The 25,093-nt window shown below is 38.9% G+C and overlaps 6 non-coding genes across 6 annotated transcripts; all 6 read right to left on the reverse strand.

Moving 5' to 3' along the window:
- Positions 1–123: 123 nt before the first annotated feature.
- On the reverse strand, positions 124–196 carry trnat-ugu (transfer RNA threonine (anticodon UGU)). Its single transcript has one exon. It is a non-coding gene; the product is annotated as a tRNA-Thr (tRNA).
- Positions 197–2,280: 2,084 nt separating this feature from the next.
- Positions 2,281–2,353, reverse strand: trnat-ugu (transfer RNA threonine (anticodon UGU)). Its single transcript has one exon. It is a non-coding gene; the product is annotated as a tRNA-Thr (tRNA).
- A 2,084-nt stretch (positions 2,354–4,437) lies between these two features.
- Positions 4,438–4,510, reverse strand: trnat-ugu (transfer RNA threonine (anticodon UGU)). The gene has a single exon. It is a non-coding gene; the product is annotated as a tRNA-Thr (tRNA).
- A 2,084-nt stretch (positions 4,511–6,594) lies between these two features.
- Positions 6,595–6,667, reverse strand: trnat-ugu (transfer RNA threonine (anticodon UGU)). Its single transcript has one exon. It is a non-coding gene; the product is annotated as a tRNA-Thr (tRNA).
- Positions 6,668–8,751: 2,084 nt separating this feature from the next.
- Positions 8,752–8,824, reverse strand: trnat-ugu (transfer RNA threonine (anticodon UGU)). The gene has a single exon. It is a non-coding gene; the product is annotated as a tRNA-Thr (tRNA).
- Positions 8,825–10,908: 2,084 nt separating this feature from the next.
- trnat-ugu (transfer RNA threonine (anticodon UGU)) lies at positions 10,909–10,981 on the reverse strand. The gene has a single exon. It is a non-coding gene; the product is annotated as a tRNA-Thr (tRNA).
- Between the last annotated feature and the right edge of the window lie 14,112 nt (positions 10,982–25,093).

Consider the following 25,093-nt stretch of genomic DNA (forward strand, 5'->3'; position numbering starts at 1 on the left):
TTGTCAGTTTGTTGTCACATTTTGAACTTTCTGCTGTATAGAGCGAGAGAAATGGTAACTCCCACCCTGTGCAGCACTGTGTAAAGTTTCAGATGAATGTCACAGAGGGTAGAGTCAAAATCAAGGCCCCAGTGAGAATCGAACTCACGACCCCTGGTTTACAAGACCAGTGCTCTAACCACTGAGCTATGGAGCCATTCTTCAGAAAACTCCTTTAATAGTCTCCTCTCCTCCTTTACTTTTCTCCTTTCCTTCATGACCATCTATTTGTTATTTTTAGGGGTAGATCAGCTTTAATATTGCAGATAGAATGTGGGTTTTTTCAATGTAATGTCTGCTTTATTTCCAATCCCTCATACATTTTTTACAAACATTTTATTTTATTATTTTCCCATAACCCTACCACCCCTCCCTAATTTGAGTAAATTAATGGACAACAATACTTAGGCTTCTACTTCTAGCTTATACGTACTATACACATATTACGGACACAGTATATTTTACATTAGTCATATATTTGTATTTATTTTACGTACCACCCTTCAGCTACCCTCAACCACTCCCACCAATCTCTGAAAACCATCCCATTTTATAATGGTACACTTATCATAGTTCAGTTGTATTCCAGAGAGGTTAGAGAAATTATCTAGATTGTCTATGGGATCAAAACGGTGGATTTAAAAGAAAGCATGAGTCCTCAGCGTACAATGACACCTTTGTTTTTAAGACTCAGATTTCTATCCCCTTGATATTATTGTTGGATCTGATTTTAATAGCTATCATTTTGATGGCCATAATAAATAGATATGTCGATAGTGGACAACCTTGTTTCACTCCTCTTGACAGTAATACCCTCTTCCGACAACATCCGGTGAAATTGGAAAGCGCCAAATTCAAATGACAAAGTCATAATATTAAACATTCATGAACATACAAGTGTCTTATATCATTTAAAAGCTTAACTTCCTGTTAATCCAACTGCGTTGTCAGATTTCAAAAAGGCTTTATGGCAAAAGCATACCATGTGATTATCTGACGACAGCTCCCCACATCAAAAATGTTTTTTCAACCAGCACAGGCTTCACAAAATCACAAATAGTGATTAAATAAATCACTTACCTTTGAAGATCTTCCTCTGTTTGCAATCCCAAGGGTCCCAGCTACGCAATGAATGTTTGTTTTGTTCGATAAAGTCCTTCTTTATATGCAAAAAAGTCAGTTGAGTTGGCGCCATTGATTTCAGTAATCCACTCCTTCAACATGCATACAAAGCAATCCAAAAGCAACCGGTAAACTTCGTCCAAACAAGTCAAACAATTTTTCTATTCAATCCTCAGGTACCCTAATATGTAAATAAACTATAATATTTCAGACGGAAAGAACGGTGTTCAATAGGAAAGGAAAATAACGAAGAGCGCGCCCTCATTCACGTGCGCACAAAAGCCTAATTTTCCTGTTGAGCTCCCTTGGAAGAAACGACTATTACTTGTTTGTTTTTCAAGAAACAAGCCTGAAACCCTGTATAAAGACTGTTGACATCTAGTGGAATCCATAGGTACTACAATATGGGAATAATTTTTATATGTAGGCCCATAGACTTGCATTGGAAAGGCCTGTTACCGCCCCCCAAAAATATATTTCTGGATGGATTTTCCTCGGGTTTTTGAATGCCATATCAATTCTGTTATACTCACAGACATTATTTTAACAGTTTAGAAACTTCAAAGTGTTTTCTATCAAATTCTACCAATTATATGCATTTCCTAGCTTCTGGGCCTGAGTAACAGGCAGTTTGCTTTGGGCACGTCAGTCAGGCAGAAATTCAGGATACTGCCCCCTAGCCCTAAGAAGTTTTAATACTTTCTCAGAAGTAGCCATTATTTACCATACTGAACAAAATATATATGCAACACGCAACAACTGAAAAGATTTTACTGAGTTACAGTTAATATAAGGAAAAATTCAAGTTAATGTTGTTATTCTTTCAACATGCATCACTGGTTTACATGACCTCTGCTACTCCTGTCTCTAGTTTCAGCCCTTTTTTAATCATGATGGGCGGCCCAGGACAGAATCGGCAAACGTGGAATGGTATCGTCAGTTTGTTTGGCAATGTCTCTGACAGTAGTAATACAGGGATATTTTTGCAGGGCGATATTGTCAGTTTGTTGTCACATTTTGAACTTTCTGCTGTATAGAGCGAGAGAAATGGTAACTCCCACCCTGTGCAGCACTGTGTAAAGTCTCAGATGAATGTCACAGAGGGTAGAGTCAAAATCAAGGCCCCAGTGAGAATCGAACTCACGACCCCTGGTTTACAAGACCAGTGCTCTAACCACTGAGCTATGGAGCCATTCTTCAGAAAACTCCTTTAATAGTCTCCTCTCCTCCTTTACTTTTCTCCTTTCCTTCATGACCATCTATTTGTTATTTTTAGGGGTAGATCAGCTTTAATATTGCAGATAGAATGTGTGTTTTTTCAATGTAATGTCTGCTTTATTTCCAATCCCTCATACATTTTTTACAAACATTTTAGTTTATTATTTTCCCATAACCCTACCACCCCTCCCTAATTTGAGTAAATTAATGGACAACAATACTTAGGCTTCTACTTCTAGCTTATACGTACTATACACATATTACGGACACAGTATATTTTACATTAGTCATATATTTGTATTTATTTTACGTACCACCCTTCAGCTACCCTCAACCACTCCCACCAATCTCTGAAAACCATCCCATTTTATAATGGTACACTTATCATAGTTCAGTTGTATTCCAGAGAGGTTAGAGAAATTATCTAGATTGTCTATGGGATCAAAACGGTGGATTTAAAAGAAAGCATGAGTCCTCAGCGTACAATGACACCTTTGTTTTTAAGACTCAGATTTCTATCCCCTTGATATTATTGTTGGATCTGATTTTAATAGCTATCATTTTGATGGCCATAATAAATAGATATGTCGATAGTGGACAACCTTGTTTCACTCCTCTTGACAGTAATACCCTCTTCCGACAACATCCGGTGAAATTGGAAAGCGCCAAATTCAAATGACAAAGTCATAATATTAAACATTCATGAACATACAAGTGTCTTATATCATTTAAAAGCTTAACTTCCTGTTAATCCAACTGCGTTGTCAGATTTCAAAAAGGCTTTATGGCAAAAGCATACCATGTGATTATCTGACGACAGCTCCCCACATCAAAAATGTTTTTTCAACCAGCACAGGCTTCACAAAATCACAAATAGTGATTAAATAAATCACTTACCTTTGAAGATCTTCCTCTGTTTGCAATCCCAAGGGTCCCAGCTACGCAATGAATGTTTGTTTTGTTCGATAAAGTCCTTCTTTATATGCAAAAAAGTCAGTTGAGTTGGCGCCATTGATTTCAGTAATCCACTCCTTCAACATGCATACAAAGCAATCCAAAAGCAACCGGTAAACTTCGTCCAAACAAGTCAAACAATTTTTCTATTCAATCCTCAGGTACCCTAATATGTAAATAAACTATAATATTTCAGACGGAAAGAACGGTGTTCAATAGGAAAGGAAAATAACGAAGAGCGCGCCCTCATTCACGTGCGCACAAAAGCCTAATTTTCCTGTTGAGCTCCCTTGGAAGAAACGACTATTACTTGTTTGTTTTTCAAGAAACAAGCCTGAAACCCTGTATAAAGACTGTTGACATCTAGTGGAATCCATAGGTGCTACAATATGGGAATAATTTTTATATGTAGGCCCATAGACTTGCATTGGAAAGGCCTGTTACCGCCCCCCAAAAATATATTTCTGGATGGATTTTCCTCGGGTTTTTGAATGCCATATCAATTCTGTTATACTCACAGACATTATTTTAACAGTTTAGAAACTTCAAAGTGTTTTCTATCAAATTCTACCAATTATATGCATTTCCTAGCTTCTGGGCCTGAGTAACAGGCAGTTTGCTTTGGGCACGTCAGTCAGGCAGAAATTCAGGATACTGCCCCCTAGCCCTAAGAAGTTTTAATACTTTCTCAGAAGTAGCCATTATTTACCATACTGAACAAAATATATATGCAACACGCAACAACTGAAAAGATTTTACTGAGTTACAGTTAATATAAGGAAAAATTCAAGTTAATGTTGTTATTCTTTCAACATGCATCACTGGTTTACATGACCTCTGCTACTCCTGTCTCTAGTTTCAGCCCTTTTTTAATCATGATGGGCGGCCCAGGACAGAATCGGCAAACGTGGAATGGTATCGTCAGTTTGTTTGGCAATGTCTCTTACAGTAGTAATACAGGGATATTTTTGCAGGGCGATATTGTCAGTTTGTTGTCACATTTTGAACTTTCTGCTGTATAGAGCGAGAGAAATGGTAACTCCCACCCTGTGCAGCACTGTGTAAAGTTTCAGATGAATGTCACAGAGGGTAGAGTCAAAATCAAGGCCCCAGTGAGAATCGAACTCACGACCCCTGGTTTACAAGACCAGTGCTCTAACCACTGAGCTATGGAGCCATTCTTCAGAAAACTCCTTTAATAGTCTCCTCTCCTCCTTTACTTTTCTCCTTTCCTTCATGACCATCTATTTGTTATTTTTAGGGGTAGATCAGCTTTAATATTGCAGATAGAATGTGTGTTTTTTCAATGTAATGTCTGCTTTATTTCCAATCCCTCATACATTTTTTACAAACATTTTAGTTTATTATTTTCCCATAACCCTACCACCCCTCCCTAATTTGAGTAAATTAATGGACAACAATACTTAGGCTTCTACTTCTAGCTTATACGTACTATACACATATTACGGACACAGTATATTTTACATTAGTCATATATTTGTATTTATTTTACGTACCACCCTTCAGCTACCCTCAACCACTCCCACCAATCTCTGAAAACCATCCCATTTTATAATGGTACACTTATCATAGTTCAGTTGTATTCCAGAGAGGTTAGAGAAATTATCTAGATTGTCTATGGGATCAAAACGGTGGATTTAAAAGAAAGCATGAGTCCTCAGCGTACAATGACACCTTTGTTTTTAAGACTCAGATTTCTATCCCCTTGATATTATTGTTGGATCTGATTTTAATAGCTATCATTTTGATGGCCATAATAAATAGATATGTCGATAGTGGACAACCTTGTTTCACTCCTCTTGACAGTAATACCCTCTTCCGACAACATCCGGTGAAATTGGAAAGCGCCAAATTCAAATGACAAAGTCATAATATTAAACATTCATGAACATACAAGTGTCTTATATCATTTAAAAGCTTAACTTCCTGTTAATCCAACTGCGTTGTCAGATTTCAAAAAGGCTTTATGGCAAAAGCATACCATGTGATTATCTGACGACAGCTCCCCACATCAAAAATGTTTTTTCAACCAGCACAGGCTTCACAAAATCACAAATAGTGATTAAATAAATCACTTACCTTTGAAGATCTTCCTCTGTTTGCAATCCCAAGGGTCCCAGCTACGCAATGAATGTTTGTTTTGTTCGATAAAGTCCTTCTTTATATGCAAAAAAGTCAGTTGAGTTGGCGCCATTGATTTCAGTAATCCACTCCTTCAACATGCATACAAAGCAATCCAAAAGCAACCGGTAAACTTCGTCCAAACAAGTCAAACAATTTTTCTATTCAATCCTCAGGTACCCTAATATGTAAATAAACTATAATATTTCAGACGGAAAGAACGGTGTTCAATAGGAAAGGAAAATAACGAAGAGCGCGCCCTCATTCACGTGCGCACAAAAGCCTAATTTTCCTGTTGAGCTCCCTTGGAAGAAACGACTATTACTTGTTTGTTTTTCAAGAAACAAGCCTGAAACCCTGTATAAAGACTGTTGACATCTAGTGGAATCCATAGGTGCTACAATATGGGAATAATTTTTATATGTAGGCCCATAGACTTGCATTGGAAAGGCCTGTTACCGCCCCCCAAAAATATATTTCTGGATGGATTTTCCTCGGGTTTTTGAATGCCATATCAATTCTGTTATACTCACAGACATTATTTTAACAGTTTAGAAACTTCAAAGTGTTTTCTATCAAATTCTACCAATTATATGCATTTCCTAGCTTCTGGGCCTGAGTAACAGGCAGTTTGCTTTGGGCACGTCAGTCAGGCAGAAATTCAGGATACTGCCCCCTAGCCCTAAGAAGTTTTAATACTTTCTCAGAAGTAGCCATTATTTACCATACTGAACAAAATATATATGCAACACGCAACAACTGAAAAGATTTTACTGAGTTACAGTTAATATAAGGAAAAATTCAAGTTAATGTTGTTATTCTTTCAACATGCATCACTGGTTTACATGACCTCTGCTACTCCTGTCTCTAGTTTCAGCCCTTTTTTAATCATGATGGGCGGCCCAGGACAGAATCGGCAAACGTGGAATGGTATCGTCAGTTTGTTTGGCAATGTCTCTTACAGTAGTAATACAGGGATATTTTTGCAGGGCGATATTGTCAGTTTGTTGTCACATTTTGAACTTTCTGCTGTATAGAGCGAGAGAAATGGTAACTCCCACCCTGTGCAGCACTGTGTAAAGTTTCAGATGAATGTCACAGAGGGTAGAGTCAAAATCAAGGCCCCAGTGAGAATCGAACTCACGACCCCTGGTTTACAAGACCAGTGCTCTAACCACTGAGCTATGGAGCCATTCTTCAGAAAACTCCTTTAATAGTCTCCTCTCCTCCTTTACTTTTCTCCTTTCCTTCATGACCATCTATTTGTTATTTTTAGGGGTAGATCAGCTTTAATATTGCAGATAGAATGTGTGTTTTTTCAATGTAATGTCTGCTTTATTTCCAATCCCTCATACATTTTTTACAAACATTTTAGTTTATTATTTTCCCATAACCCTACCACCCCTCCCTAATTTGAGTAAATTAATGGACAACAATACTTAGGCTTCTACTTCTAGCTTATACGTACTATACACATATTACGGACACAGTATATTTTACATTAGTCATATATTTGTATTTATTTTACGTACCACCCTTCAGCTACCCTCAACCACTCCCACCAATCTCTGAAAACCATCCCATTTTATAATGGTACACTTATCATAGTTCAGTTGTATTCCAGAGAGGTTAGAGAAATTATCTAGATTGTCTATGGGATCAAAACGGTGGATTTAAAAGAAAGCATGAGTCCTCAGCGTACAATGACACCTTTGTTTTTAAGACTCAGATTTCTATCCCCTTGATATTATTGTTGGATCTGATTTTAATAGCTATCATTTTGATGGCCATAATAAATAGATATGTCGATAGTGGACAACCTTGTTTCACTCCTCTTGACAGTAATACCCTCTTCCGACACATCCGGTGAAATTGGAAAGCGCCAAATTCAAATGACAAAGTCATAATATTAAACATTCATGAACTATACAAGTGTCTTATATCATTTAAAAGCTTAACTTCCTGTTAATCCAACTGCGTTGTCAGATTTCAAAAAGGCTTTATGGCAAAAGCATACCATGTGATTATCTGACGACAGCTCCCCACATCAAAAATGTTTTTTCAACCAGCACAGGCTTCACAAAATCACAAATAGTGATTAAATAAATCACTTACCTTTGAAGATCTTCCTCTGTTTGCAATCCCAAGGGTCCCAGCTACGCAATGAATGTTTGTTTTGTTCGATAAAGTCCTTCTTTATATGCAAAAAAGTCAGTTGAGTTGGCGCCATTGATTTCAGTAATCCACTCCTTCAACATGCATACAAAGCAATCCAAAAGCAACCGGTAAACTTCGTCCAAACAAGTCAAACAATTTGTCTATTCAATCCTCAGGTACCCTAATATGTAAATAAACTATAATATTTCAGACGGAAAGAACGGTGTTCAATAGGAAAGGAAAATAACGAAGAGCGCGCCCTCATTCACGTGCGCACAAAAGCCTAATTTTCCTGTTGAGCTCCCTTGGAAGAAACAACTATTACTTGTTTGTTTTTCAAGAAACAAGCCTGAAACCCTGTATAAAGACTGTTGACATCTAGTGGAATCCATAGGTACTACAATATGGGAATAATTTTTATATGTAGGCCCATAGACTTGCATTGGAAAGGCCTGTTACCGCCCCCAAAAAATATATTTCTGGATGGATTTTCCTCGGGTTTTTGAATGCCATATCAATTCTGTTATACTCACAGACATTATTTTAACAGTTTAGAAACTTCAAAGTGTTTTCTATCAAATTCTACCAATTATATGCATTTCCTAGCTTCTGGGCCTGAGTAACAGGCAGTTTGCTTTGGGCACGTCAGTCAGGCAGAAATTCAGGATACTGCCCCCTAGCCCTAAGAAGTTTTAATACTTTCTCAGAAGTAGCCATTATTTACCATACTGAACAAAATATATATGCAACACGCAACAACTGAAAAGATTTTACTGAGTTACAGTTAATATAAGGAAAAATTCAAGTTAATGTTGTTATTCTTTCAACATGCATCACTGGTTTACATGACCTCTGCTACTCCTGTCTCTAGTTTCAGCCCTTTTTTAATCATGATGGGCGGCCCAGGACAGAATCGGCAAACGTGGAATGGTATCGTCAGTTTGTTTGGCAATGTCTCTTACAGTAGTAATACAGGGATATTTTTGCAGGGCGATATTGTCAGTTTGTTGTCACATTTTGAACTTTCTGCTGTATAGAGCGAGAGAAATGGTAACTCCCACCCTGTGCAGCACTGTGTAAAGTTTCAGATGAATGTCACAGAGGGTAGAGTCAAAATCAAGGCCCCAGTGAGAATCGAACTCACGACCCCTGGTTTACAAGACCAGTGCTCTAACCACTGAGCTATGGAGCCATTCTTCAGAAAAATCCTTTAATAGTCTCCTCTCCTCCTTTACTTTTCTCCTTTCCTTCATGACCATCTATTTGTTATTTTTAGGGGTAGATCAGCTTTAATATTGCAGATAGAATGTGGGTTTTTTCAATGTAATGTCTGCTTTATTTCCAATCCCTCATACATTTTTTACAAACATTTTAGTTTATTATTTTCCCATAACCCTACCACCCCTCCCTAATTTGAGTAAATTAATGGACAACAATACTTAGGCTTCTACTTCTAGCTTATACGTACTATACACATATTACGGACACAGTATATTTTATATTAGTCATATATTTGTATTTATTTTACGTACCACCCTTCAACTACCCTCAACCACTCCCACCAATCTCTGAAAACCATCCCATTTTATAATGGTACACTTATCATAGTTCAGTTGTATTCCAGAGAGGTTAGAGAAATTATCTAGATTGTCTATGGGATCAAAACGGTGGATTTAAAAGAAAGCATGAGTCCTCAGCGTACAATGACACCTTTGTTTTTAAGACTCAGATTTCTATCCCCTTGATATTATTGTTGGATCTGATTTTAATAGCTATCATTTTGATGGCCATAATAAATAGATATGTCGATAGTGGACAACCTTGTTTCACTCCTCTTGACAGTAATACCCTCTTCCGACAACATCCGGTGAAATTGGAAAGCGCCAAATTCAAATGAAAAAGTCATAATATTAAACATTCATGAATATACAAGTGTCTTATATCATTTAAAAGCTTAACTTCCTGTTAATCCAACTGCGTTGTCAGATTTCAAAAAGGCTTTATGGCAAAAGCATACCATGTGATTATCTGACGACAGCTCCCCACATCAAAAATGTTTTTTCAACCAGCACAGGCTTCACAAAATCACAAATAGTGATTAAATAAATCACTTACCTTTGAAGATCTTCCTCTGTTTGCAATCCCAAGGGTCCCAGCTACGCAATGAATGTTTGTTTTGTTCGATAAAGTCCTTCTTTATATGCAAAAAAGTCAGTTGAGTTGGCGCCATTGATTTCAGTAATCCACTCCTTCAACATGCATACAAAGCAATCCAAAAGCAACCGGTAAACTTCGTCCAAACAAGTCAAACAATTTGTCTATTCAATCCTCAGGTACCCTAATATGTAAATAAACTATAATATTTCAGACGGAAAGAACGGTGTTCAATAGGAAAGGAAAATAACGAAGAGCGCGCCCTCATTCACGTGCGCACAAAAGCCTAATTTTCCTGTTGAGCTCCCTTGGAAGAAACAAATATTACTTGTTTGTTTTTCAAGAAACAAGCCTGAAACCCTGTATAAAGACTGTTGACATCTAGTGGAATCCATAGGTACTACAATATGGGAATAATTTTTATATGTAGGCCCATAGACTTGCATTGGAAAGGCCTGTTACCGCCCCCAAAAAATATATTTCTGGATGGATTTTCCTCGGGTTTTTGAATGCCATATCAATTCTGTTATACTCACAGACATTATTTTAACAGTTTAGAAACTTCAAAGTGTTTTCTATCAAATTCTACCAATTATATGCATTTCCTAGCTTCTGGGCCTGAGTAACAGGCAGTTTGCTTTGGGCACATCAGTCAGGCAGAAATTCAGGATACTGCCCCCTAGCCCTAAGAAGTTTTAATACTTTCTCAGAAGTAGCCATTATTTACCATACTGAACAAAATATATATGCAACACGCAACAACTGAAAAGATTTTACTGAGTTACAGTTAATATAAGGAAAAATTCAAGTTAATGTTGTTATTCTTTCAACATGCATCACTGGTTTACATGACCTCTGCTACTCCTGTCTCTAGTTTCAGCCCTTTTTTAATCATGATGGGCGGCCCAGGACAGAATCGGCAAACGTGGAATGGTATCGTCAGTTTGTTTGGCAATGTCTCTTACAGTAGTAATACAGGGATATTTTTGCAGGGCGATATTGTCAGTTTGTTGTCACATTTTGAACTTTCTGCTGTATAGAGCGAGAGAAATGGTAACTCCCACCCTGTGCAGCACTGTGTAAAGTTTCAGATGAATGTCACAGAGGGTAGAGTCAAAATCAAGGCCCCAGTGAGAATCGAACTCACGACCCCTGGTTTACAAGACCAGTGCTCTAACCACTGAGCTATGGAGCCATTCTTCAGAAAACTCCTTTAATAGTCTCCTCTCCTCCTTTACTTTTCTCCTTTCCTTCATGACCATCTATTTGTTATTTTTAGGGGTAGATCAGCTTTAATATTGCAGATAGAATGTGGGTTTTTTCAATGTAATGTCTGCTTTATTTCCAATCCCTCATACATTTTTTACAAACATTTTAGTTTATTATTTTCCCATAACCCTACCACCCCTCCCTAATTTGAGTAAATTAATGGACAACAATACTTAGGCTTCTACTTCTAGCTTATACGTACTATACACATATTACGGACACAGTATATTTTATATTAGTCATATATTTGTATTTATTTTACGTACCACCCTTCAGCTACCCTCAACCACTCCCACCAATCTCTGAAAACCATCCCATTTTATAATGGTACACTTATCATAGTTCAGTTGTATTCCAGAGAGGTTAGAGAAATTATCTAGATTGTCTATGGGATCAAAACGGTGGATTTAAAAGAAAGCATGAGTCCTCAGCGTACAATGACACCTTTGTTTTTAAGACTCAGATTTCTATCCCCTTGATATTATTGTTGGATCTGATTTTAATAGCTATCATTTTGATGGCCATAATAAATAGATATGTCGATAGTGGACAACCTTGTTTCACTCCTCTTGACAGTAATACCCTCTTCCGACAACATCCGGTGAAATTGGAAAGCGCCAAATTCAAATGACAAAGTCATAATATTAAACATTCATGAACATACAAGTGTCTTATATCATTTAAAAGCTTAACTTCCTGTTAATCCAACTGCGTTGTCAGATTTCAAAAAGGCTTTATGGCAAAAGCATACCATGTGATTATCTGACGACAGCTCCCCACATCAAAAATGTTTTTTCAACCAGCACAGGCTTCACAAAATCACAAATAGTGATTAAATAAATCACTTACCTTTGAAGATCTTCCTCTGTTTGCAATCCCAAGGGTCCCAGCTACGCAATGAATGTTTGTTTTGTTCGATAAAGTCCTTCTTTATATGCAAAAAAGTCAGTTGAGTTGGCGCCATTGATTTCAGTAATCCACTCCTTCAACATGCATACAAAGCAATCCAAAAGCAACCGGTAAACTTCGTCCAAACAAGTCAAACAATTTGTCTATTCAATCCTCAGGTACCCTAATATGTAAATAAACTATAATATTTCAGACGGAAAGAACGGTGTTCAATAGGAAAGGAAAATAACGAAGAGCGCGCCCTCATTCACGTGCGCACAAAAGCCTAATTTTCCTGTTGAGCTCCCTTGGAAGAAACGACTATTACTTGTTTGTTTTTCAAGAAACAAGCCTGAAACCCTGTATAAAGACTGTTGACATCTAGTGGAATCCATAGGTGCTACAATATGGGAATAATTTTTATATGTAGGCCCATAGACTTGCATTGGAAAGGCCTGTTACCGCCCCCCAAAAATATATTTCTGGATGGATTTTCCTCGGGTTTTTGAATGCCATATCAATTCTGTTATACTCACAGACATTATTTTAACAGTTTAGAAACTTCAAAGTGTTTTCTATCAAATTCTACCAATTATATGCATTTCCTAGCTTCTGGGCCTGAGTAACAGGCAGTTTGCTTTGGGCACGTCAGTCAGGCAGAAATTCAGGATACTGCCCCCTAGCCCTAAGAAGTTTTAATACTTTCTCAGAAGTAGCCATTATTTACCATACTGAACAAAATATATATGCAACACGCAACAACTGAAAAGATTTTACTGAGTTACAGTTAGCTTCTTGGGGCAATTTGGGACGCTAGCGTGCCACCCGTGGCGCACCCTATCAACAGCAGGTGCATTTCAAGAGCGGCAAATTTGAAACCAAATAAATGTCAAAATTCAAATTTCTCAAACATACAACTATCTTACACCCTTTGAAAGATAAACATCTCCTTAATCTAACCACGTCGTCCGATTTCAAAAAGGTTTTACGGCGAAAGCATAAAGTTAGGTTATGTTAGGAGAGTACATTGACAATAGCTGTGTGTAATGCATTGTCAATTCAAAGACAGGCGTCACCAAAACCATAAAATCAGCTAAAATTATGCACTAACCTTTTACAATCTCCATCAAATGACACTCCTAGGACATTATGTTAGACAATGCATGCATTTTTAGTTCTATCAAGTTCATATTTATATCCAAAAACAGCGTTTTACTATGGCGTTGATGTTCAGGAAATCGTTTCCCTCCAATAACCGGCAGTCAAGTCATCACATCAAAATAATTAATTAATATTAGAAAACATTGGTAAAATATTATATTGTCATTCAAAGAATTATAGATTTACATCTCTTGAACGCAATCGACTTGCCAGATTTAAAAATAACCTTACTGGGAAATCACACTTTGCAATAATCTGAGCACTGCGCCCAGAAAAATACGCTTTGCGATACAGACTAACCGCCATGTTGGAGAGATCTAAAATCGAAAATACTATGTAAATAATCCATTACCTTTTGATTCCCTTCATCAGATGTCATTTCCAGGAATCCCAGGTCCATAACGAATGTAGTTTTGTTCAAAAAAGCTCATCATTTATGTCCAAAAAGCTCTGTGTTGTTAGCACATGATCTAAGCCAGCCGGACTTCACTTCACGAACGGAAAAAATATATTTACGTTCGTTCAAACATGTCAAACGTTGTATCGCATAAATCATTAGTGCCTTTTTTAACCAGAACATGAATAAAATTCAAGGCGGACGATTGGGTTCTCTTTTAAAACGTATTGGAACGAGAGTACCCAACATGAACTAGCACGCCAGGTGTCTAATCGGCCATCACCGTTCTATGGCTCTTGTTCGGTCAGATCTCAGAGTAGAAGACTCAAAACACTTTGTAAAGGCTGGTGACATCTTGTGGAAGCAATAGGAAGTGCCAAAACATTCATCAGCCCCTTTGTTTTTCAATGGCATAGGCTTAAAGTCAATTCAACACATCAGGTATCCACTTCCTGTCAGAATCTGTCTCAGGGTTTTGCCTGCCAAATGAGTTCTGTTATACTCACAGACACCATTCAAACAGTTTTAGAAACTTTAGGGTCTTTTCTATTCATATATAATAAGTATATGCATATTCTAGTTACTGGGTAGGATTAGTAACCAGATTAAATCGGGTACATTTTTTTATCCAGCCGTGAAAATACTGCCCCCTAGCCCCAACAGGTTAACAAAACACACCACCCTGAACCACATAAAACAAATACCCTCTGCCACGTCCTGACCAAACTACAAAACAATTAACCTTATACTGGCCAGGACGTGACAGTACCCCCCCCTTAAAGGTGCTACCCCGGAAGCACCTTAACAAAAAATAACCCCAAGCAACACCAAAAGAAAAATTCCCCTTTACTAAAGGGAGGGAAGGGAGGGTGGCTGCCGTCAACGACGGCACTGTGCTACACCCCCCCTCCCCAACCCATCTATTTCTGGAGGTGGCTCCGGCTCAGGCCGTTCCAGGCTGTCTGGGCAGTCTGGCAGCTCGGGACAGTCTGGGCAGTCTGGCAGCTCGGGACAGTCTGGGCAGTCTGGCAACTCGGGACAGTCTGGGCAGTCTGGCCACTCCGGCAGTTCAGGGCAGTCTGGCCACTCCGGCAGTTCAGGACAGTCTGGCCACTCCGGCAGATCAGGGCAGTCTGGCCACTCCGGCAGATCAGGGCAGTCTGGCCACTCCGGCAGATCAGGGCAGTCTGGCCACTCCGGCAGTTCAGGGCAGTCTGGCCACTCCGGCAGTTCAGGGCAGTCTGGCCACTCCGGCAGTTCAGGGCAGTCTGGCCACTCCGGCAGTTCAGGGCAGTCTGGCCACTCTGGCAGTTCAGGGCAGTCTGGCCACTCTGGCAGTTCAGGGCAGTCTGGCCAGTCTGGCCACTCTGGCAGTTCAGGGCAGTCTGGCCACTCCGGCAGTTCAGCGCAGTCTGGCCACTCCGGCAGTTCAGCGCAGTCTGGCCACTCCGGCAGTTCAGCGCAGTCTGACCTCTCTGGCGACTGTGACAACAAACTGACAATATCGCCCTGCAAAAATAATTCTCCCTGTATTACTACTGTAAGAGACATTGCCAAACAAACTGACGATACCATTCCACGTTTGCCGATTCTGTCCTGGGCCGCCCATCATGATTAAAAAAGGGCTGAAACTAGAGACAGGAGTAGCAGAGGTCATGTAAACCAGTGATGCATGTTGAAAGAATAACAACATTAACTTGAATCTTTCCTTATATTAACTGTAACTCAGTAAAATCTTTTCAGTTGTTGCGTGTTGCATATATATTTTGTTCAGTATGGTAAATAATGGCTACTTCTGAGAAAGTATTAAAACTTCTTAGGGCTAGGGGGCAGTATCCTGAATTTCTGCCTGACTGACGTGCCCAAAGCAAACTGCCTGTTACTCAGGCCCAGAAGCTAGGAAATGCATATAATTGGTAGAATTTGATAGAAAACACTTTGAAGTTTCTAAACTGTTAAAATAATGTCTGTGAGTATAACAGAATTGATATGGCAGGCAAAACCTGAGGAAAATCCATCCAGAAATATATTTTTGGGGGGCGGTAACAGGCCTTTCCAATGCAAGTCTATGGGCCTACATATAAAAATTATTCCCATATTGTAGTACCTATGGATTCCACTAGATGTCAACAGTCTTTATACAGGGTTTCAGGCTTGTTTCTTGAAAAACAAACAAGTAATAGTCGTTTCTTCCAAGGGAGCTCAACAGGAAAATTAGGCTTTTGTGCGCACGTGAATGAGGGCGCGCTCTTCGTTATTTTCCTTTCCTATTGAACACCGTTCTTTCCGTCTGAAATATTATAGTTTATTTACATATTAAGGTACCTGAGGATTGAATAGAAAAATTGTTTGACTTGTTTGGACAAAGTTTATCGGTAGCTTTTGGATTGCTTTGTATGCATGTTGAAGGAGTGGATTACTGAAATCAATGGCGCCAACTCAACTGACTTTTTTGGATATAAAGAAGGACTTTATCGAACAAAACAAACATTCATTGCGTAGCTGGGACCCTTGGGTTTTGCAAACAGAGGAAGATCTTCAAAGGTAAGTGATTTATTTAATCACTATTTGTGATTTTGTGAAGCCTGTGCTGGTTGAAAAAATATTTTTGATGTGGGGAGCTGTCGTCAGATAATCACATGGTATGCTTTTGCCATAACGCCTTTTTGAAATCTGACAACGCAGTTGGATTAACAGGAAGTTAAGCTTTTAAATGATATAAGACACTTGTATGTTCATGAATGTTTAATATTATGACATTGTCATTTGAATTTGGCGCTTTCCAATTTCACCGGATGTTGTCAGAAGAGGGTATTACTGTCAAGAGGAGTGAAACAAGGTTGTCCACTATCGACATATCTATTTATTATGGCCATCAAAATGATAGCTATTAAAATCAGATCCAACAATAATATCAAGGGGATAGAAATCTGAGTCTTAAAAACAAAGGTGTCATTGTACGCTGAGGACTCATGCTTTCTTTTAAATCCACCGTTTTGATCCCATAGACAATCTAGATAATTTCTCTAACCTCTCTGGAATACAACTGAACTATGATAAGTGTACCATTATAAAATGGGATGGTTTTCAGAGATTGGTGGGAGTGGTTGAGGGTAGCTGAAGGGTGGTACGTAAAATAAATACAAATATATGACTAATGTAAAATATACTGTGTCCGTAATATGTGTATAGTACGTATAAGCTAGAAGTAGAAGCCTAAGTATTGTTGTCCATTAACCTGTTATGGTATAGGGGGCAGTATTTTCACGGCTGGATAAAAAAATGTACCCGATTTAATCTATAATATGCATATACTTATTATATATGGATAGAAAACACCCTAAAGTTTCTAAAACTGTTTGAATGGTGTCTGTGAGTATAACAGAACTCATTTGGCAGGCAAAACCCTGAGACAGATTCTGACAGGAAGTGGATACCTGATGTGTTGAATTTACTTTAAGCCTATGCCATTGAAAAACAAAGGGGCTGAGGAATGTTTTGGCACTTCCTATTGCTTCCACTAGATGTCACCAGCCTTTACAAAGTGTTTTGAGTCTTATACTGTGAGATCTGACCGAACAAGAGCCTTGGAACGGTGATGGCCCATTAGACACCTGGCGCGCGAGTTCATGTTGGGTACTCTCGTTCCAATACGTTTTAAAAGAGAACCCAATCGTCCGCCTTGAATTTTATTCATGTTCTGGTTAAAAAAGGCACTAATGATTTATGCGATACAACGTTTGACATGTTTGAACGAACGTAAATATATTTTTTCCGTTTGTGAAGTGAAGTTAAGTCCGGCTGGCTTAGATCATGTGCTAACAACACGGAGCTTTTTGGACATAAATGATGAGCTTTTTTGAACAAAACTACATTCGTTATGGACCTGGGATTCCTGGAAATGACATCTGATGAAGAGAATCAAAAGGTAATGGATTATTTACATAGTATTTTCGATTTTAGATCTCTCCAACATGGCGGTTAGTCTGTATCGCAAAGCGTATTTTTCTGGGCGCAGTGCTCAGATTATTGCAAAGTGTGATTTCCCAGTAAGGTTATTTTTAAATCTGGCAAGTCGATTGCGTTCAAGAGATGTAAATTTATAATTCTTTGAATGACAATATAATATTTTACCAATGTTTTCTAATATTAATTAATTATTTTGTTGTGATGACTTGACTGCTGGTTATTGGAGGGAAACGATTTCCTGAACATCAACGCCATAGTAAAACGCTGTTTTTGGATATAAATATGAACTTGATAGAACTAAAAATGCATGCATTGTCTAACATAATGTCCTAGGAGTGTCATCTGATGGAGATTGTAAAAGGTTAGTGCATAATTTTAGCTGATTTTATGGTTTTGGTGACGCCTGTCTTTGAATTGACAATACATTACACACAGCTATTGTCAATGTACTCTCCTAACATAACCTAACTTTATGCTTTCGCCGTAAAACCTTTTTGAAATCGGACAACGTGGTTAGATTAAGGAGATGTTTATCTTTCAAAGGGTGTAAGATAGTTGTATGTTTGAGAAATTTGAATTTTGACATTTATTTGGTTTCAAATTTGCCGCTCTTGAAATGCACCTGCTGTTGATAAGATGCGCCACGGGTGGCACGCTAGCGTCCCACATAGCCCCAAGAAGTTAAAAGGGTGTTTGATTTAGTAATTCCGGGTTTTGGTTTATGTTTAGGTATTTCTATGTGGAGTCTAGTGAGTGTATGTCTATGGTTGATTAATTGGGGTTGGGACTCTCAGTTGAAGGCAGATGTTGTCTATCTGCCTTTGATTGAGAGTCCCATATAGTAGGGTGTGTTTGTGTTTGGTATTTGTGGGTGATTGTTCTGTGTTGAGCCTTAGGCTTTGCCAGACTGTTTGTTGGGCGTTCGTTAGTTCTTGTGTTTTTGTTATTTTTGTATTCATTTTTTTGAAAATAAATAATCATTTAAGATGAGCATACACATACCTGCTGCGTTTTGGTCCTCCTTCACCGACGATAACCGTGACAGCGTTAAGCCATTGGTTCATTGTCTTTTGGCAGAGTAGGAGTCACCATATATATGCCTCTGTACTTCAGAAAAGACAACGTGTCAAAATATGACAACAAACTAACAGTATCACCCTCAATTAATTATGACCTACTGCACTACTGTAAGATACACATCACCCTGCCAAACAAACTGACTTCCTACATTTACATTTTGAGGATAACATTCCTTGTTTGCACATCCCGCCATGGGTATCACTTAAAACGGTCTGAAACTAAAGATTAGCCGAGGTCATGTGTCTGTTGATATTAAATACAAAAAATGTATTTCACCTTTATTTAACCAGGTAGGCAAGTTGAGAACAAGTTCTCATTTACAATTGCAACCTGGCCAAGATAAAGCAAAGCAGTTTGAAACATACAACAACACAGAGTTACACATGGAGTAAAACAAACATACAGTCAATAATACAGTAGAAAAATAAGTCTATATACAATGTGAGCAAATGAGGTGAGATAAGGGAGGCAAAAAAAGGCCATGGTGGCGAAGTACATACAATATAGCAAGTAAAACACTGGAATGGTAGATTTGCAGTGGAAGAAAGTGCAAAGTAGAAATAGAAATAATGGGGTGCAAAGGAGCAAAATAAATAAATAAATAAATAAATACAGTAGGGGAAGAGGTAGTTGTTTGGGCTAAATTATAGATGGGCTATGTACAGGTGCAGTAATCTGTGAGCTGCTCTGACAGCTGGTGCTTAAAGCTAGTGAGGGAGATAAGTGTTTCCAGTTTCAGAGACTTTTGTAGTTCGTTCCAGTCATTGGCAGCAGAGAACTGGAAGGAGAGGCGGCCAAAGGAGGAATTGGCTTTGGGGGTGACCAGTGAGATATACCTGCTGGAGCGTGTGCTACAGGTGGGTGCTGCTATGGTGACCAGCGAGCTGAGATAAGGGGGGACTTTACCTAGCAGGGTCTTGTAGATGACCTGGAGCCAGAGGGTTACATTAAAGATAATGCAAAGAGCGTTGTGATGAAGGATTGCCATAAGCTGAATTGAGAGACTGGGCTGTGTAGTTTAGTTATTATCTAGCAGATGGATTTTCTCCTAAATTCTCAAAAGTAAGTACAGTGCACTGGTCAACAATGCGCCTTTGATTCAATCCCGGCTGTTGTACTGTCTGGCTTTGACATCAGAGAAGGTATTTTATTAAAATGGCCACTGGTTGATTATCAAGGGGCCCAAGTAGGCTAGGGGGGTGTTATAAGAATTTACAGGTGAACAAAAGGGAGAGCAGTGGTAGGTAAAGTCAATCAATCAATCCGGGTTTATTGCAAGTTGCAACAGGGAGACACCACCCAGCGCAGAAACTTTCCCTGATTGCAGTGGTATAAAAAGTACTACATTCTCAAGTAAAGCTCCCTTAATAGAAAATGACTCAAGTAAAAGTGAAAGTCACCCAGTAAAATACTACTTGAGTAAAAGTATTTGGTTTTAAATATACTTAAGTATAAAAATTAAATGTAGTTGCTAAAATATAATTAAGTATCAAAAGTTAAAGTTAAATTATGAATAATAAAAAATTCCTTATATTAAGCAAACCAGACATCACAATTTTCTTGTTTTTTAAATTTAATTATCCACGGATTGTGTGTCTGAAAGCATGCATTTTTCTAGCTCTGGGTACTCAGACAAGGCTGTAGATCAGAGTTCATCAACTAGGTTTGGCCTCGGGACATTTCTGAGCTAATAGTCGGTGGGCCAGAACATAGGTATTATATAATATTAGCACAATTAATTGCCCTACACTACAAATTGAACAACAATTTTAACACATCTGATTAGTACATAATACATTCAGTGGCAATAACATAATCATTTCGATCTGATTACGCTCATAAAATCACCATGTCTCTATTAAATCATTAATTTTGTCTATTTCTCTGTGAGTTGATTGGTGGGGGAAAACCGGTCTACATAGGCTACTGTAGGCTACACTAATCTTTTTTAAGTCAACATTCGTTCAGAAAAATTAGCTTGATAGCAAGAGAAAATGTCGCTCTTAAAAAGTTTCAAAAGAAAGGTGGATAATGGAAAGTTTCAGGGAAGAATATACAGAGAGATATGCATTCATTTTACCATATTATTTTCTCACTGCCAAGCCAGCGTGACTAATTTATTTGCAATGAAAATGTCGCTGTTGGCAAAGAATTCAATCTCAGACGTTATTATGAATCCAAGCATGGAACTTTCAAAGTGGCCTTCCCGCCTGTAACGCCCTGGCCATAGAGAGGGGTTTTTTGTTCTTTATTTTGGTTAGGCCACGGTGTTACATTGGGTGGGCGTTCTATGATCTTTTTCTAGGTTTTTTGTATTTCTTTGTTTTGGGCCGTGTGTGGCTCCCAATCAGGCACAGCTGTAGTTCGTTGTTGTTGATTGGGAGTCACACCTAAGGAGCATGTTTTTCCTTTGGGTTTTGTGGGTAATTGTGTTTCTGTTTGGTTTTGTACCTAGCAGAACTGTAGGCTGTCGTTCATATTCGTGTTTTGTTTAAAGTGTTTCTATTAATTAAATATTGAATATGAACACTCACTCCGCTGCGTATTGGTCCACCTTTTCCGACGATGACTTCTCTGTTTCATCTGACGACGAAGACAGCCGTTACACCGCCCCAGAGGCCCGACGCAGAAACATTGAAGCATTAACTGCAAGCTAGACACACAGCTTTTTTGGCTGACATATTCAGTCACTTAAACGGGTTAAATCTGCAGTTACAAATAAGAGGAAAAACAGTCATGTGCATGGTGTAAAAACTTGAGGCCTTTACTAGGAAGCTTGTGTTGTTCGATTTGGACGTGTAATGTGGAAGGCTGCTGCACTTCAGCACACTGAAGAAACGACAGGCAGAGGGACGAGGCTAGATGTGACGCAAGATTTCATCAAGCAGCTGAGGGACAACTTCTCCACCAGATTTGAAGACTACAGCATGCCCAATGATATCATTGCGTTTTACGTGATCCTCACAGTCCGCCCTGGTGGAGAATTCTCCTCCCTTGCTAAGAAAACGATACCCTCGCTGGACGAGGCCGCAATTCAAACTGAGCTGATTGAATTCCAGACATCGAGCCACATCAATGATGTGCTCAGGAGTTGAGTCATTATGTGCGTTTTGGGTGGCATGCACAGAGGAATACAGCACAATAAAGAAACTTGCATTTTGTGTGCTGGCAATGTTTGGATCAATTTACAGCTGCGAGTTCTCGTTTCCCTCTATGAACGCAATATAGATTCACGATTGGAACTGGATTTCACATAAATCAATCGAGGACTGCCTGCGCATCAAAATCACATAATCTCATGCTACATCCACAAGATCGTGTCGGAGGGGAAATGCAACTTTTCCGATTGAGTAAGTAACTTAGTGGCCTATATGACTGTATTCAGTAAATACTAACATTATTGTGAGTGCTTATCCAAGGATAATTAGGTCTCAAGCTGACAATATTTTTTGTTTGTTCTGTCATTACAGGAGCAGGCTATCCCGATACAGACATTCAGATACAGACATCGCCTTTTTTTCTTTAAATTACGGTTTTGTGTAGGATGCAACATTTTTCGTCCAGTTGCAATTGTAAGTAGGCCTAATAAAAAAAATCCCACTTCTATTTTTTTATTGTGAAAGATACTGTTAAACCTCATACCCCACCTCAGCCAGTTAAGTTATTTTTTTATAGGCCTAGGCTCTGAAGAAATAGACTCGAATTAAGGCCTTTTGTTGTTTGTAAAGTCAAAGGTTATTGTTGAAGTGATTATTGTTGAAATGAATGACTCGACTGGTGTAGGTTTTCCCCATCCTTTGCTGTGCTCTGCTTGCATAGCACCACCAAATGATCCCATGTCTGCTTTATTAATTGACTGTATCCTGCATTCTCTCTCCTCATGAATTAAGTTCAAATGTAACTTTGCATAATTTAGGTAGGGTAACTTCCTTCTTGGAACATTGCATTTGGGAGTTTTTGCAACTCGGGTCCGAGATTATTTTTATTATTATGATTATTTTAAATGAAAAAATATTCATAATTAATTTGGGTGGATTTAGGGGGCCAAATAATATTTGGCCCGCAGGCCGCTAGTTTGGGAACCCTGCTGTAGATATACACAGAAGCCAAAACAATGTTCTCAGTTTAGGGAAGCATGATGAAGACAGTTTATTGTTGTGAATGCTACACTATTTTCGTGAAAATAGATAGCCTATTTAGCTTCGTCTGAAATCATGTATTTTCCTCAATCTGGGTACTCAGAATAGGCTGTAGCTGTACCATACAGTGCATTCGGAAAGTATTCAGACCCCTTGACTTTTTCCACATTTTGTTACAGCCTTATTCCAAAATTGATTAAAAAAATGTTTTCCCCTTATCAATCTACACACAATACCCCATAATGACAAAGCAAAAACAGGATTTTAGAAGTGTTTGCAAATGTATTACAAATAAAAACTGAAATATCACATTTACATAACTATTCAGACCATTTACTCAGTACTTTGTTGAATCACCTTTGGCAGCTATAACAGCCTCAAATCTTCTTGGGTATGATGCTACAAGCTTGGCACACCTGTATTTGGGGAGTTTCTCCCATTCTTCTTTGCAGATCTTCTCAAGCTCTGTCAGGTTGGATGGGGAGCATCGCTGCACAGCTACTTTCAGGTCTCTCCAGAGATGTTCGATCGGGTTCAAGTCCGGGCTCTGGCTGGGCCACTCAAGAACATTCAGAGACTTGTCCTGAATCCACTCCAGCGTTGTCTTGGCTGTGTGCTTAGGGTTGTTGTCCTGTTCGAAAGTGAAGCTTCACCTCAGTCTGAGGTCCTCTGGAACAGGTTTTCATCAAGGATCACTCTGTGCTTTGTTTCGTTAATCTTTCCCTCGATCGTGACTAGTCTCTCAGTCCCTGCCGCTGAAAAACATCCCCACAGGTGATGCTGCCACCATCATGCTTCACCGTAGGAATGGTGCCAGGTTTCCTCCAGACGCGATGCTTGGCATTCAGGCCAATAAGTTAAATATTGGTTTCATCAGACCAGATAATCTTGTTTCTCATGGTCTGAGAGTCCTTTAGGTGCCTTTTGGCAAACTCCAAATGAGCTGTCATGTGCCTTTTACTGAGGAGTGGCTTCCATCTGGCCACTCTACCATAAAGGCCTTATAGGTGGAGTGCTGCAGAGATGGTTGTCCTTCTGGAAGGTTCTCCCATCTCCACAGAGAAACTCTGGAGCTCTGTCAGCGTGATCATCGGGTTCTTGGTCACCTCCCTAACCAAGGCCCTTCTCGCCCAATTGCTCAGTAAGGCTGGGTGGCCAGCTCAAGGAAGAGTCTTGGTGGTTCTAAACTTCTTCCATTTTAGAATGATGGAGTCCACTGTGTTCAATGCTGCAGAAATATTTTGGTACCCTTCGCCAGATCTGTGCCTTGACACAATCGGACACAATGTCTCGGAGCTCTAAAGACAATTCCTTCGACATCATGGCTTGGTTTTTGCTCTGACATGCACTGTCAACTGTGGGACCTTATGTAGACAGGTGTGTGCCTTTCCAAATCAAGTTGTAGAAACAGGATGCACCTAAGCTAAATTTCGAGTCTCATAGCAATAGGTCTGAATACTTATGTAAATAAGATATTTCTGTTTTTTATTTTTAATAAATTAGCTACAGTTTCTAAAAACCTGATTTTGCTTTGTCATTATGGTGTATTATGTGTAGAGTGATGAGATTTTTTCTTTATTTAATCCATTTTAGAATAAGGCTGTAACGTACCAAAATGTGGAAAAAGTCAAGGGGTCTGAATACTTTCCGAATGCACTGTATACCGTGTTCTGCATTTTAAAAAGTGGGGGGGCAGTTACCCTGTACACTGGTGTGGTAGCAATTAATTATGTTTTTTTTCTACTGGTGTTTACCTGGTATTTAATAGGACATTATGTGGTACCAGTGTGTACTTTCTGGTGCTATATAACTACCTGGTGCCAAATGCTGCTTGGTGGTGCATGTTTTCAGTAATCCCAAAGAAACAACTGAGTAATTCATATGTTATTAGTGTGTAATCACTTGTAATTTCTTAGTGAATACCTGGTAGTTTTGTACCTTAGAATAAAGAGCTAGTCTGGATTTACAAAGAATGTATGCCATTTAGCAGACACTTTCATCCAACACTACTTACAATCATGCATGGACACATTTTACATATGGGTAGTCTTTGGACTCAAACCCACTACCCTAGCATTACAAGCACCATGCTCTACCATCTGAGCTGCAGAGGACCACGACCAGTGTGTTCAACTAAGTGAGGCCCATAGAAGACCCATGAGGAGCTTTGGCTGAAGTTTGTCCGCTCTCCTTCACTGAGAAGATATCCATATGGTTGGATAAAATACATTCAGATCTGATCGTATGCATTAGAAAGTTACCACCAATGATGTATACAAACAATTATGTTATATAACATCATCATGTATATAACATCATCATGTATATAATATCATTGGTTACCACTAGCTGAGTTCTGTACTCCAATCCTCCATTATCCTGAACCACTAGAGGGGGCCATACA

This window comes from Salmo trutta, unplaced genomic scaffold (genome assembly GCF_901001165.1).
Source record: "Salmo trutta unplaced genomic scaffold, fSalTru1.1, whole genome shotgun sequence".
Classification (NCBI taxonomy): Eukaryota; Metazoa; Chordata; class Actinopteri; order Salmoniformes; family Salmonidae; genus Salmo; species Salmo trutta.